Here is a 12,808-nt window from a genome sequence, read left to right on the forward strand (position 1 = left end):
TCCTATCTCTGACATGTTCTACTTATGTGACAATGGAAAAGTTATTAACCTTTCTGTGACCCAGACAACTCCAAGACAGTTTTAAATTAGTAGCTGTGCTGTACTAGTAGAGGAAATTTCCACACCAGTAGTTTCCCATGCTGATTAAATCCCAGACTTGGACAAAAACTTACTTCATAAACCCATTTCAGTTTTTTTTTGGGAAAAAAAATCTCTTGTATTATATACCATGAAAATAAATTTTAAAAAATTAGGTTATGAAAAAAAATTGACCTCAAACTCTTAGATGTAAGGTTATTTTTTTTGTTCTCATGTTTAGTTATGTATTCATTCTCATTTTGAAGCTAATTTTTATATTGTAAATATAATTTGAAAGTGTTTTTTATAAACTCCTTAACTCCTTGTACCATTATTGCACTACTGGTCATATAATAGAATACTATCTAAAAGATCTGTTACCTTTAGTGAATTTATTTATGAAGTCTAATTTTATACATGAACTCTTACCTGCATTATTTGAACTTGCCAGTTTAATGACAATTTTTTGGCTTGCGGTCCAATCCACCATAATTTATTTTCAGAGAAGACAGAGGAAATGAGAGATTGTCTAAGAACAATCAAAAACAGCATTTAGCCTAATTCCCACCTCCTCCTCCCCAACCAAGGAATTCTGGTTAGTTAATTATTATAATTCTTGGACAGCTCATTTTTATCCACTTGAAACATATATTTATAGCAGATGATAGTAAGGCACTCTTTTTCCCAGGAGTATTTGTAATTACTGTGTTAACCACAATTGTACTTTAGAAAATAGTGCATTTTTATCATTAATGTTTCAAGTGCTCTGTTTGATAACAAGATATTATAATGTGATAAATCTTACAGTGGTAAATGAGTGACTTTTATGGAAAAGTTTCTCAAAAGAAAAAACGCAGTTTAACTTTCAGTTAATTCATAAAAATTTAGGCAATGTAAATTTTCTAAATGAGCCATATAATATTTAAAATTTTTTGTGAGAGCATATGGTCCTTAGCTGAGCATTTGGTATATCTGAGGTTAAGGGATGTTTTGTAGAATGCTTATGGTTGAATTGGGGATGATTTTTAAAGGGAGTAGGAATTGTGTGACTATATAATTCTGAAGGGCAGCTGATCTTAAGGTTAGAATGATTATATGTAGAGATCCCTAGGAGATAAATACTGGATGTTGTATACCTCTCAACTTCCTAATCTGTGGTTTGTAACCTCATGTGGTATCTTGTAACTGAATATGGGGGTTGTGAAATAATGATTTATTATCAGTAAATTGATTTGTATATCTATTTTATATACTTATAACTGGAGTCATATACAAATTTCTCTAGTGAAAAGGAGTCATGAATGGAAAAAGTTTAAGAAGCCCTGTTATACATGACTAATACCTTGAAGTTGAAAGTGTTTATCAAACCTTACTTCATTCTTTCTTAAAGTTAGTTTGACAGAGAATGTTATCTTTGATTTAAAAGTGGAGAATCCAAGTAGAGAGACTATAAATGAGTTGCACAGAGTAGACAATTAATAAAGTAACTGTTTATTCAGTTGAGACATCCATACCAGTCCTTTGACTCTTAAGAGTCCATTCTTTTTTTCTCTCAAATTACACTTGAGTTTACACAATCTAGTTTTCCCTTTGTTTTCAAATTTTCTGGTAAGTTTTGAGTATTATCCATTTAGAAATGTCTCAGCATATTATTAATTACAGAAATATGTAATATATAATTATGAAATATTGCATAATATTAAATTAAATCTATATTACATGTAGGTAGCTAAGTGGCACAGTACTACAATTCTGAGCCTGGAATCAGAAAAACAAGTCTTCCTGAGTTCGAATCAGGTTTTAGATACTGACTGTGTGACTCTGGGCAGATCACTTGATACCATTTGCTTCAGTTTCCTCATCTATAAAATGAGGTGGAAAAGGACATAACAAACCATTTCTTTGCCAAGAAAATTCCAAATGGGGGTCACGAAAACATGACTGAAAAGACTTACAAATATTACATGTAGATAATATGGATATGTATATGCATATATATGTCTTTCTATCCATATAAAATCCTCCTTTATAACAAAAGGTACTACATAGCATTTTATTATATTGCAATAGTATGATAATGTTAATCAAGATAAAAAGAGGATAACTTAAATTATTCAAGCCTATTAAAGGGATATTCTCATCATTCCTGTCACCTTTTTTCTTATTCTTCCATTAAAAAGCCTACTCTTGGTCATAGAATCATATTTCCTTTGTCCAGCTTTGTAACTAGGAAAATACAGGTAATCCCCCTACCAGATTTTCAGATATTCTTCTTCTTTTTTTTTTTTTTCCAGATATCCTTCTTAAACTTATTGGCAGAGAGGACATATTGTGTAGGATGGAAATGTGCAATATAAAGCTTTGAGTTATAATGAAACCAAAATTCTTAACTAAAATTCTTTTAGATACAACTTAATTTTTAAAAGTGAAGCCTTTTTTTTTTAAACTTTGGATTTATGCTAATTTTTGAGATTTTTAATCATGTAAAGAGCTACAAGATTAAAAATATATTATTGATAAAGGCCTCTAATCCCTGTTATAATTTATCTTGAGTCTTCTACTTCTTAATCATCATGCAACTTCATATTAAAAAGTCCCTGATTTGATAATAAGTCTTGGATGATTATAGATGTTCTCCCTACCTTTCTTTAGGTGATTGGAAAAAGAAAACTATTAGGATCAATATGAAATGAACACCATGAATTCTATGCCATACTTTCTGAAATGAACTTAAAGTGCTATGTGCTGTAGTGAAACTTGTTTGGGCCAAAGATAATTTTTTTGAATTTATATTATGTATTTAGATCTCCTGACCAAAAAAGAGACGTGTGAAATCCAAGACAATATTATTCTAGATATTGGCAGAACATTGCAGAGGGGAAAATAAAAATATATACACATAAAATTGTGTGTGTGTGTGTGTGTGTGTAAACATATATATGTGATTTTTTTATATCACCTTCATTTCCATATACTTCCTTTTTCACCCTATATCTTGTTACAAAGAAATGTTTTAAGAGTGTTGAGAGGACAAACAAATCAGTCAAACTAACCAATTACATTGAATCTGACAGTAAATGCAATGCATATAGGTTGTGTAGTAGATAGAACACCAGCCCTGAAGTCAGGAGAACCTGAGTTCAAATCTAGCCTCAGACACTTAAACACTTCCTAGCTGTGTGATCCTGGGCAAGTCACTTAATCCCAATTGCCTCAGCAAAAGCAAACAAACAAACAAACAAAAAAAAACCCCATAGCCATACCCCCTCCCATTTTGAAACTCAAGAAGAGGGAGGAATATTTTCTTACAATCTTTTCTGAATGCAAGCTTGGCCATATAATCCATTTCATTTCATTGTTATTGTACTTTCCATTTATATATCATTGCTTATATTTTTTTTGTCTATTCTGTTTTCTTTGCATCAGTTTATAAAAATCTTTCCAGAGCAACTCTGTAGCCTTCATTTTTATCATCTTTTGTTGTAATACTATTCTGTTATATTTATGTATCACAATTTGTTTAGCCATTCCCAAGTTGGTAGGCAGCTCCATTGTTTTCAGTTCTTTGCTATTATAAAAAAAAAATGCCGCTTTTATTTTCATCTAAAAACAATTTTTTAAGTAGAGCACATCTTCCAGTCATCCTGCTGATTGAGAAATGTAAAATATGCAAGATTCTTCTGTGTTCATTGTTGAATTTCAAAAATTTATTTGATTTGGTTGAACAAAAATCAGTCTCAAAGATTATCTTCAAATGAGATTTTGAAATATGATTGTTAAAGTCACACAATTTTCACTGACACGTGATAATGAAGACAACTAGGATCTGCTGAGAATCAACATATTAAAGCTAGTTTCATATAAAATACTTAAAACTGTTTACAAGTGTTAGGGGAGAGATCTTCTGTAAGTCCAAATAGATAAATTTTTTGCTGCTTGCAAAGATCTTCAGGTACACATAAAGTTTAGTGACTTTTCCATTTTACACAGGTAGTAAGTATTAGAAGTAGGATTTGAAGACAAGTTTCTACAAACCTGGCACTTTGCTCACTTCCTACATTATTTCTCTCTGCATATATATCCATAGATAAATACACATTTGTAGCTCACATGCTGTGGTTGGAAAATAACCTGGGCCCAAAATTGAACAGGAAGCAATTGGGAAGGATCATATTTGAAAAACAGGAACATTTTCTATTGTCATAAACTACTCACTGCTGTGACCAATGATTTTTTAAAAATTTAAATTCAATTTTATTTTCAATTCCAAATATTTTCCCTCTTCCCTATTCATTGAGAAGACAGGAAATACAAAACCCATTAGAAATATGAAGTCATGCAGAACAAATTTCCACATTAGCAACATTTTTTAAAAAGGCAAGGAAAAAATATTCCTCAGTCTGCACTAATCCATCATTTAAACTGGAAATAGTAACTATTTTTCATCATGAGTTTTGGAATTTTGGTGGATCATTGTATTGAAGAGGGTTACTGAGTCTTTCACAGTTGATTTTCTTTACAATCAGACTGTTCAGCCTAATCTTTTAAAGCAATATTCTTCCAACAGTGTTTTGTGACTGAATCATGGAGCCCCTTGATTCTTGAAAGATCACAATTCAAACATAGTGGAAAGATGCAATTCCTTATTAGTAGTAGTACACTGCAAACTACTTAGATTCATCATGCATGTGATTAATGGCTTGAAAGACAACATCATGGCTTTAATGGGACCAGAAAAGGAAGGGAGATAATCATGAAATAAGAATTAGGGATAAAAGCTGTATAGCTCAATGCATCACTAGCATTTTTGAAATATTCAAAGGGGATAAGAAAGCAAGCCCTTCAATGCATTCAGTAAAAACTTGAAAGATGATGTGTAGAAATAATAGATGCTAATCATAAGGAGAATGAAAAGGCATGAAGAACATAGTTACAACTTGCATTTATGGAGGAAATGCTCTGATGACATCAAAAATCTGTCAAAATAGTCAAAGTATAAATCTGTCTTAAAAACCCCTATATTGACAAAGTTGTTTTTTCTATTAATAATGAGAAAATTAAAAAATTATTTGTATTTTTAAATGATTATATAAGATATTATCTAATTTTACTTTCCTGTCTCAAAAGCTATTCTATTGTGAGCTAATCTTAGTGTTAGAGAAGTGACACAGGTTTAAAGTCAAGCCCACAAAAGATTGTTTTACAAATCGTGTTGATACAATTTGTTTTTATATAATCTCACATCCTTCTCCTTGAAATGGAACTTTCCTTGTATGAAGGAAAATGTTTAAACAGAAAACATCCTTTGTGGTGGCCCTGTTGGACATTGTCTATAACATTTTTCTCCAAGTAGTTCCCCACCTCTCTAGCAAAAGAAAATAGATGTATTTCATTCTGTTCTTCAGGACCATAATTAGTTTTTCAACTACTTAATCTGGATTCCTTTAGTATTTTTTCCCTTATGTTGTAATCCACACACAAGCAATATGGCATAGAAATATGTATATAAGAAATAGACCCATGGGTTATTGTACTTTCCATTTACATATCTTTGCTTTTGAAGACCAATGACATTATGAGTGATGTCTTGACTTCCGTGTAAATTTGATATAAATGAATCAGTTGCACAAAGTTGTCAAGCTCATTCTTCCTGAGTGATCAAAATCCAGTGGCAGGACAAAAATAAAATACACCTATGGATAGCTAATAATGGACTACTTGGTTCAGTTTGAGCAAATTTGTTGTAAATTTCCTGAGGCGGAAAAAAACTTAGGAACAGCATCTATCCTCTAAAGAAATGGCAGTCCAGAGGACAGATCACACATAATGTAATTGATCAAGTTCTACTGTATGAATAAGAATTCTATAAGTCAGATTTCTTAGCCTTGTGGGATGAAATGATAAATAGATAAATATGGAGTGGTAAATGAATGAGACACACAAATGAGACACAAATATTTGTGTTTTAGCTTTTTGCGTGTTTCAGAAATACCATGGAAAAATACCAGAAAACTTTTATAAATCACAAAATCAGAAATCTCTATTTATGCAACATGCCAAAAGGAGTCAGAGTTGAAACTTAAAGTGGTTAACTGGATCACTGGTGATTTTGCTTTCTGAAAATATTTTACAGCCTAAATTGGTACATACGGAATTTTTTATTGCTTATAAATTCCCTAGGTCATAGTGAGACTTAGAAATCCATCCAACCAAATCACTAGCAATAACCTCCAACTGTTGGGGAAATGCTTAAAAAATGGCTTATAAATGTAATGAAATATTACAACATTTTAGGAAATCACAAATTAAGATCCCTACTGGGTATGTACCCCCCAAGGAATTCCAAAACAGGGAAAAAGGTTCCATATGTACAAAAATATAACTGGATTTTTTTTTTTATGGCAGCAAAATAGTGTAATCAAAATAGGTACCAATAGTGATTTTTAAAATTTATGCTATGTAAATATAGTTAGATCCATAAGAAATGATGAATGTGAATTTGGGGAAACTTGGTGACTGAGGCAAGGCTCTCATATCAGCACCCTTAGTTCAAGTTTGATGTTGGGACAAAATGAGGCACTTAAACATAAGTGAATATTTAACATAAGGGGATTTTCTTAGATCTAGCACAACAAGGCAGCTGGGGGATGCTATAATGCACAGAGTGTCAGGCCTGGAGATGGAAAAACTCATCTTCCTGAGTTCAAATCTGGCCTCATTTACTAGCTGTGTGACCCTGGACAAGTCACTTCACCCTGTCTGTCTCAATTTCTTAACCTGTAAAATGATATGGAAAAGAAAATGGCAACTATTCCATTTTCTTTGCCAAGAAAATCCCAAATGAGATCATGAAGTCATACACAACTGAAATGACTAAACAACCACAACAAACACAACAAGGAGAAACAGCAGGATGCAGTGGCACTTGGGTGTGGCCTGCCTCATTACGGTTCGGAAATGGTGAGCATGCTACTTGATCACTTGAGACGATTTATGTTTGGGGGTTTTTGGAGGCAAACAGGCCGTGACTCGCCAGGGCCACACAGCCAGTCCTCCAGACTCCAAACTGGTTGCTCTATTTGCTGCATCATCTAGCTGCCCTGACTGAGACTTTGTATGGCTTCAGATGTACAGGAGCCATGGCAGGGAAATTGGGGCCAATCAAATCCCAGAGGCAGTTTTGCACTAGATTTAATCCCAGATTAGCCAGGGAGAGGGGGAGAGGTGATCAGGCAGAAGAAGGAAGAAGTTTCATGCAGAAAACTGGGACCAATCATGCAGTTCAGTCAGACCCCAAGATGACTTTGCCTTCTTTTAGTCAAAGTCTCAGCAGGGTGAGTGGTATGTATCAGGGAAATGCTGGACCTATCACAAGGGGAAGACAAAGCAGAGCAAAATAATTAGACCTGGGAAAACAACTTACATGATGATTAAAATAACATAAAGGAAAACATGGAAAGATATCAGAATTCTGATGATGACCACTGCTGATACCAGGGGCCTGACTCCCTTCTCCCTGCAGTCTATAAATGTGGAATGGAGCATCTATTGCCAGACAATACCAGTGAATTGGTACGTACAATTATTTTATTATTTGGTTTAGCTAGATTTCCTTGTTAGAAGGGAGGATTCTATTGGTGGGTGGGTAGTTGCAAGGAAGTAACAGCTTTTGTAAAATAAAAAAAGGTGTAAACTCATAAATAAAACATTTAATTTAAGAGATGAATGGCAAGTACAAAGAAAACAAAGAAATATGGGAAAACATTCAAAGTGATATAGATTGAAGGCAAATCCAAAAGTACAATCTGTACACTGACTAAAACTGTGAATAATAAAAATAACAACAAAACCCACATAGGAATACACAGAAAAGTTTAGAAGAAGACATGGAAATAAAGAGAAAGAACAATGAACATGACACCAGAAAATTCTGAATTAAATCCACATCTTTGCTACTTGCTGATTGTGTGACATTGGAGAAATCTAATTCCTGTTTTTGTTATTCTTTTATTAAGAGTCAATACATGCTTTAAAAAAAAAAAAACCTACATGAGAAAGAACCAAAGTAAATGAAAAAAATGTTTTCATCTGCATTTAGAATCCATCAGTTTTGTACCTGGTTATGAATTACCATGAGTTCTTTGTACTTGTTCTGGATTATTGTATTATTGAGAAGAGCTGAATCAATCTGTTGATCATCATACAATGTTGGATTTACTGTGTACAATGTTTTCCTGGTTCTGCTCATTTCACTTTGCCTCAGTTTGCATAAGTCTTTCCAGGTTTTTCTGAAATCTGAAATTGATCATTTTTTATTGCACAAAAATATTCCATTATATTCATATACCACAGCTTGTTTAGCCATTCTTTAATTGGTAACTTGATCTCTTTTTATAAGTGATATGGGGATGATTTAAAATATCATTTAACTGGCATTTGACAGATCAGATACTTGGTTCTGTAGTTTCCAGGGGCAAATTAGCATTATTGGTTACCTGAAAGGGCAATAACATTATTAAATGTTATTTGCTTAAGGGTAGAATCAGGGCAGCACAAAATGGTGATTCAGAAGACTAAGGGGATATGCTATACACTTTTTCCTTGAATAATTCAGTGACTATTTATTGTGTCTGCCATATACAGAACATATATTAGACAGTTATAGGGCCTTGTTTGAACTTTTGCTTTCAGGGGAATCAGATTGAATTTGAAATGAATTGGTATTCTCTTCTTAAACGTATTCATGTAAAGACAAACATAGGTTTTTTTTTTTTTTTAAAGTGAATTTTTACTATTTTTTTTTGTTTTGATATCATCTATTTCCCTAGGCATATCTTTCTGTTCCTTATCCTCCTAATAGTTCTTTATAACAAAAAAAAAAAAAAAAAAGGAAGGAAGGAAGGAAGAAAAGCCAACAGTTTTAAGCAATCTGACATTATATATATTGTTTTACATCTGTACTATGACATTCCTCTGAAAAGAAACAAGGAAGATGCTTTTTCATATTTTTTTTTCCTTTGGGTCCAATTTTGGGTATGCCATATAAATGGCATTTACTTTTAACTGCTTTGCCATTCTTTCCATTTACATTATTATAATCATTGTTTATTTTTCTTGACTTTGATTGCTTTACTTAGTATCAATTTGTAGAAATCTTTCCATAGTTCTGTTTTGATTTTTTTAAACAATATCTTGTTTTCATATCATCTGTTTTTCTCATTGTACTCTTTCTCTTACTCCCTCTGAGAGACATCTTTTTAAAGGATTTGAAAGAGGAATAAAACAAATTCAGCAAAAATAAGAAGTCTGATGTTCTATATCTATGTTTCCCATCTTTGCAAAGATCAAGGGAAATATAATAATTTTTGATATGCCTTTGTGACCAAGTTTGTTTGGTCATTATAATTTCACAACACTTAGTTTTTATTGGTTTTTGTTGGTAGTGGTGGTAGTGGTCTTTCCTTTTATATTATTGTAGATATTTATATTGTTTCCCTAGCTCTGTTTACTTTACATTGGATCAGTTCATATATTCCTACTATACATTGCACTCAAATGCTTAATTTTTTTATAGCATCATGATATTCTCTCATATTCACTTATCACAGCTTGTTTAGCTATTCCCAGTCAATGGACTGGAGAAGAAAATGGCAAACTACCTAGTCTCTATGCCAAGAAAACTCCAAATGGAATCATGAAGGATTGGGCCTGATGGAAGTGATTGAACAACAACAAAAGTCAGTGGATATTACTTTATTTTCAGGTCTTTGCTTCTATAAAAATGCCATTATAAGTATTTCAGTAAACATGGACCTCTTTTTAGCCATTGACATGCTTAGAGTATATGTCTAGCAAAGATTATGAACATTGTAATTATCTTTTTTTAGTCTAATTCTAATTTTTTTTCTAGAATGGTTGGACCAATTCACAGTCACAATTTAGTAGTGTACTTCTACTACTACAACATCTACAACAATGAACTATTCCCATCTTTTGTCATCTTTGCCAATTTTCTGGCTGTGAGGGAGTTCCTCAGAATAATTTTGTTTTTCATGCCTCTTATTATTAGTGATTTGGAGTATTCTTTCATATTGTTGTTATTACTTTGCAATTCTTTTCTTTCTTTTATAAATTTAAATTTTTATTTTATTTTGTCTTTAGTTCCAAATGCTTTCTTTCATGTCTCCTCATACTCGACCTATTAAGAAGGCAAAACAAAATCCTATTATAAATATCTATAGCATGCAAAACAAATTCCCACATTAACCTCATCTGAAATTGTGCTATGAGTTCATTACCTTGTTATTTGGAGATGGATAGTATGTTTCATCGTGAATCCTTTTGAATTGTCCTTAGTCATAGTGTTAATCTGAATTGCTAAGTCTTTCAAAATTGATTGTCTTAACAATATTGTTATTATTGTATAAATTGTTCTCCTGATTCTGCTCATTTCACTTTACTTCAATTCATACAAGTCTTCCCAGGTTTTTCTGAACCCATTCCCTTCATCATTTTTTTTTTTTTTTTTTTTTTTTACAGAACAACAGTATAGACCACAATTTGTTTCCTCATTTGTTTGTGTATTCCCTTAGTTTCCAATTCTTTGCCACCACAAAAAGAACTTTTAAAATTATTTTTTATACATGTAGGTTCTTTCTGTCTACCTTTGATCTCTCTGGGATTTAGACCTAATAGTGGTATCACTGAGTTGTTGTTCTTTAATCATTTTCAGTCTTATACGACTCTTTGTGATCCTTTTGGGTTTTCCTCAGCAAAGATATTAAAGTATTTTGCCATTTTCTTCTCTAGATCATTTTATAGTTGAGGAAACTGAAGTAACTAGGGAGAAGTGACTTGCCTGGGATCATACAGCTAATAAGTATCTGAGGCCAGTTTTAAACTCAGGAAGATAGGTTTTGGTTTATCCACTGCATCACTTAGTTGCCTTGGGTTAAAGAATATGAACAGTTTAATAGTTTTTAAGTGGCAGTTCCGAATTGCTTTCCAGAATAATCAAAGGAGTTCATGGCTCCCCCAACAATGTTTTGAAGCATCTGTTTCCCCTTAGGTCCTTCAGCTCTTTTCTAAAGTTTGCAATTCTTCTGAGGATTGTTTGTTCATATCTTTTGATCTCTTGTATACTGGTCTGATTCTTTACATTTCTATCAGTTGTCTCCTTATTAGAAACACTTGATATTAAGGGGTTTTTTCCTCATTCCTCTTTTTGTTTTTCTAGTTATATTGACTTTTTTTTCCATGAAAAAGCTTTTCAATTTCATATAATTGAAATAATTGTTTTATCTCCTGCAATTGCCTCTCTATCCCTTGCTTAATTAAGAAACCACTTCCTAACTATAGCTATGATAAACACTTAATCTGATTTTTATTTTTTATGGTATGATTTTTAATATTCAGGTCATATATCCATTTTGAGTTTATTCTTTTATATATTGTGTAATATATTTGTTTAAGTCTAATATTTGCTGAACTACTTTCTAACTTTTCAAATAAGAAATTCTTTTCTAGGTAATTTGTTTTTGTATTTATTTGAAATTGATTTATTAAGTTCAATGATTTGTTTAGTCAATCAATATTAAGTACCAATTGGAGGGAAACTTTTTTGCTAAATTCTGGTGATACAAGAGAGAGGGAAAAACAAAACCCCAAACTAGCTCCTGTTCTGAAGGAGTTCAAAGTCTAATGAAGGGTTTCAATAACATAACTGCACACAAATGAGAAATATGCAGAATAAGTTGGACATAATCAACAGAAGAAAGTCACAATCATTAAGGAAAACATTAAGTCATGTTTAGGACTTGAATGAAGCCAGCAAAGTCAGGAGATGAAGATGAATAGGGAGAGCATTTCAAACATGGGGGACAGCCAGTGCAAATATCTAGAGTTGGGAGTTCAAGTATCTTATGCCAGGAGCAGGAAGGAGAGTCAGTGTCACTGGATCCCAGAGTATTTGGAGGGGAAAAAGATCTAAGGAGACTGGAAAGGTAGGAGGAAGCCAGGGTATAAAGGGCCTTAAAATTTAAACAGAGAGTTTTAAATTTAATCCTGGAGTCAATGGTCAGCAAGAGCTTGTCTGAGGGGAGTGAGATTTGTATACATTTACTGATAATAAATCATAATTTGTAACCCCCACACTCAGTGAGAACCACCCATATGGGCTTACAAACCACAATTTAAGAAGATTTGGTATGTAGGACATTTAGTTAAATATGTTCATTTGACAGAGATGAGATTGGAAGTCAGGAGAAACATTAGGGCTAAATAAATAGATTTGAGAATGTTAGGGCTGAAGAAGTAGATTTGAGAATCATATGCATAGAGATGATAATTAAATCCAAGAGAGTTAATGATTGAGGCCAAATATTTAGAGAGAAAAAAGAAGAAAGCTCAGGACAGAGTCTTGGGGAAACCCTATGATTGGTAGATGTGATCTGGATGATGAGTCAGCAAAGGAGATTCTTTCCCGTTTAGTCTGTTCCCTTGATCGTCTTTTATAATTTTTGTCCAGAATAAAATATTTTTGATGATTACTGCTTTAAGATAAAAGGTTCCTGAAAATTTTAGTTCCCCTTCATTTTCATTTTTTCATTTCATTCATATTATTCTAGAGATCTAGATATTTTATTTTTCCCAAATGACTTTTGTAATTATTTTGTTCAACTCTGGAAAATATCCCAAAAGTAGTTTGATTGCTATAGAATTTACTTTCAGC

This window comes from Sarcophilus harrisii, chromosome 6, assembly GCF_902635505.1.
Source record: "Sarcophilus harrisii chromosome 6, mSarHar1.11, whole genome shotgun sequence".
Taxonomy (NCBI): Eukaryota; Metazoa; Chordata; class Mammalia; order Dasyuromorphia; family Dasyuridae; genus Sarcophilus; species Sarcophilus harrisii.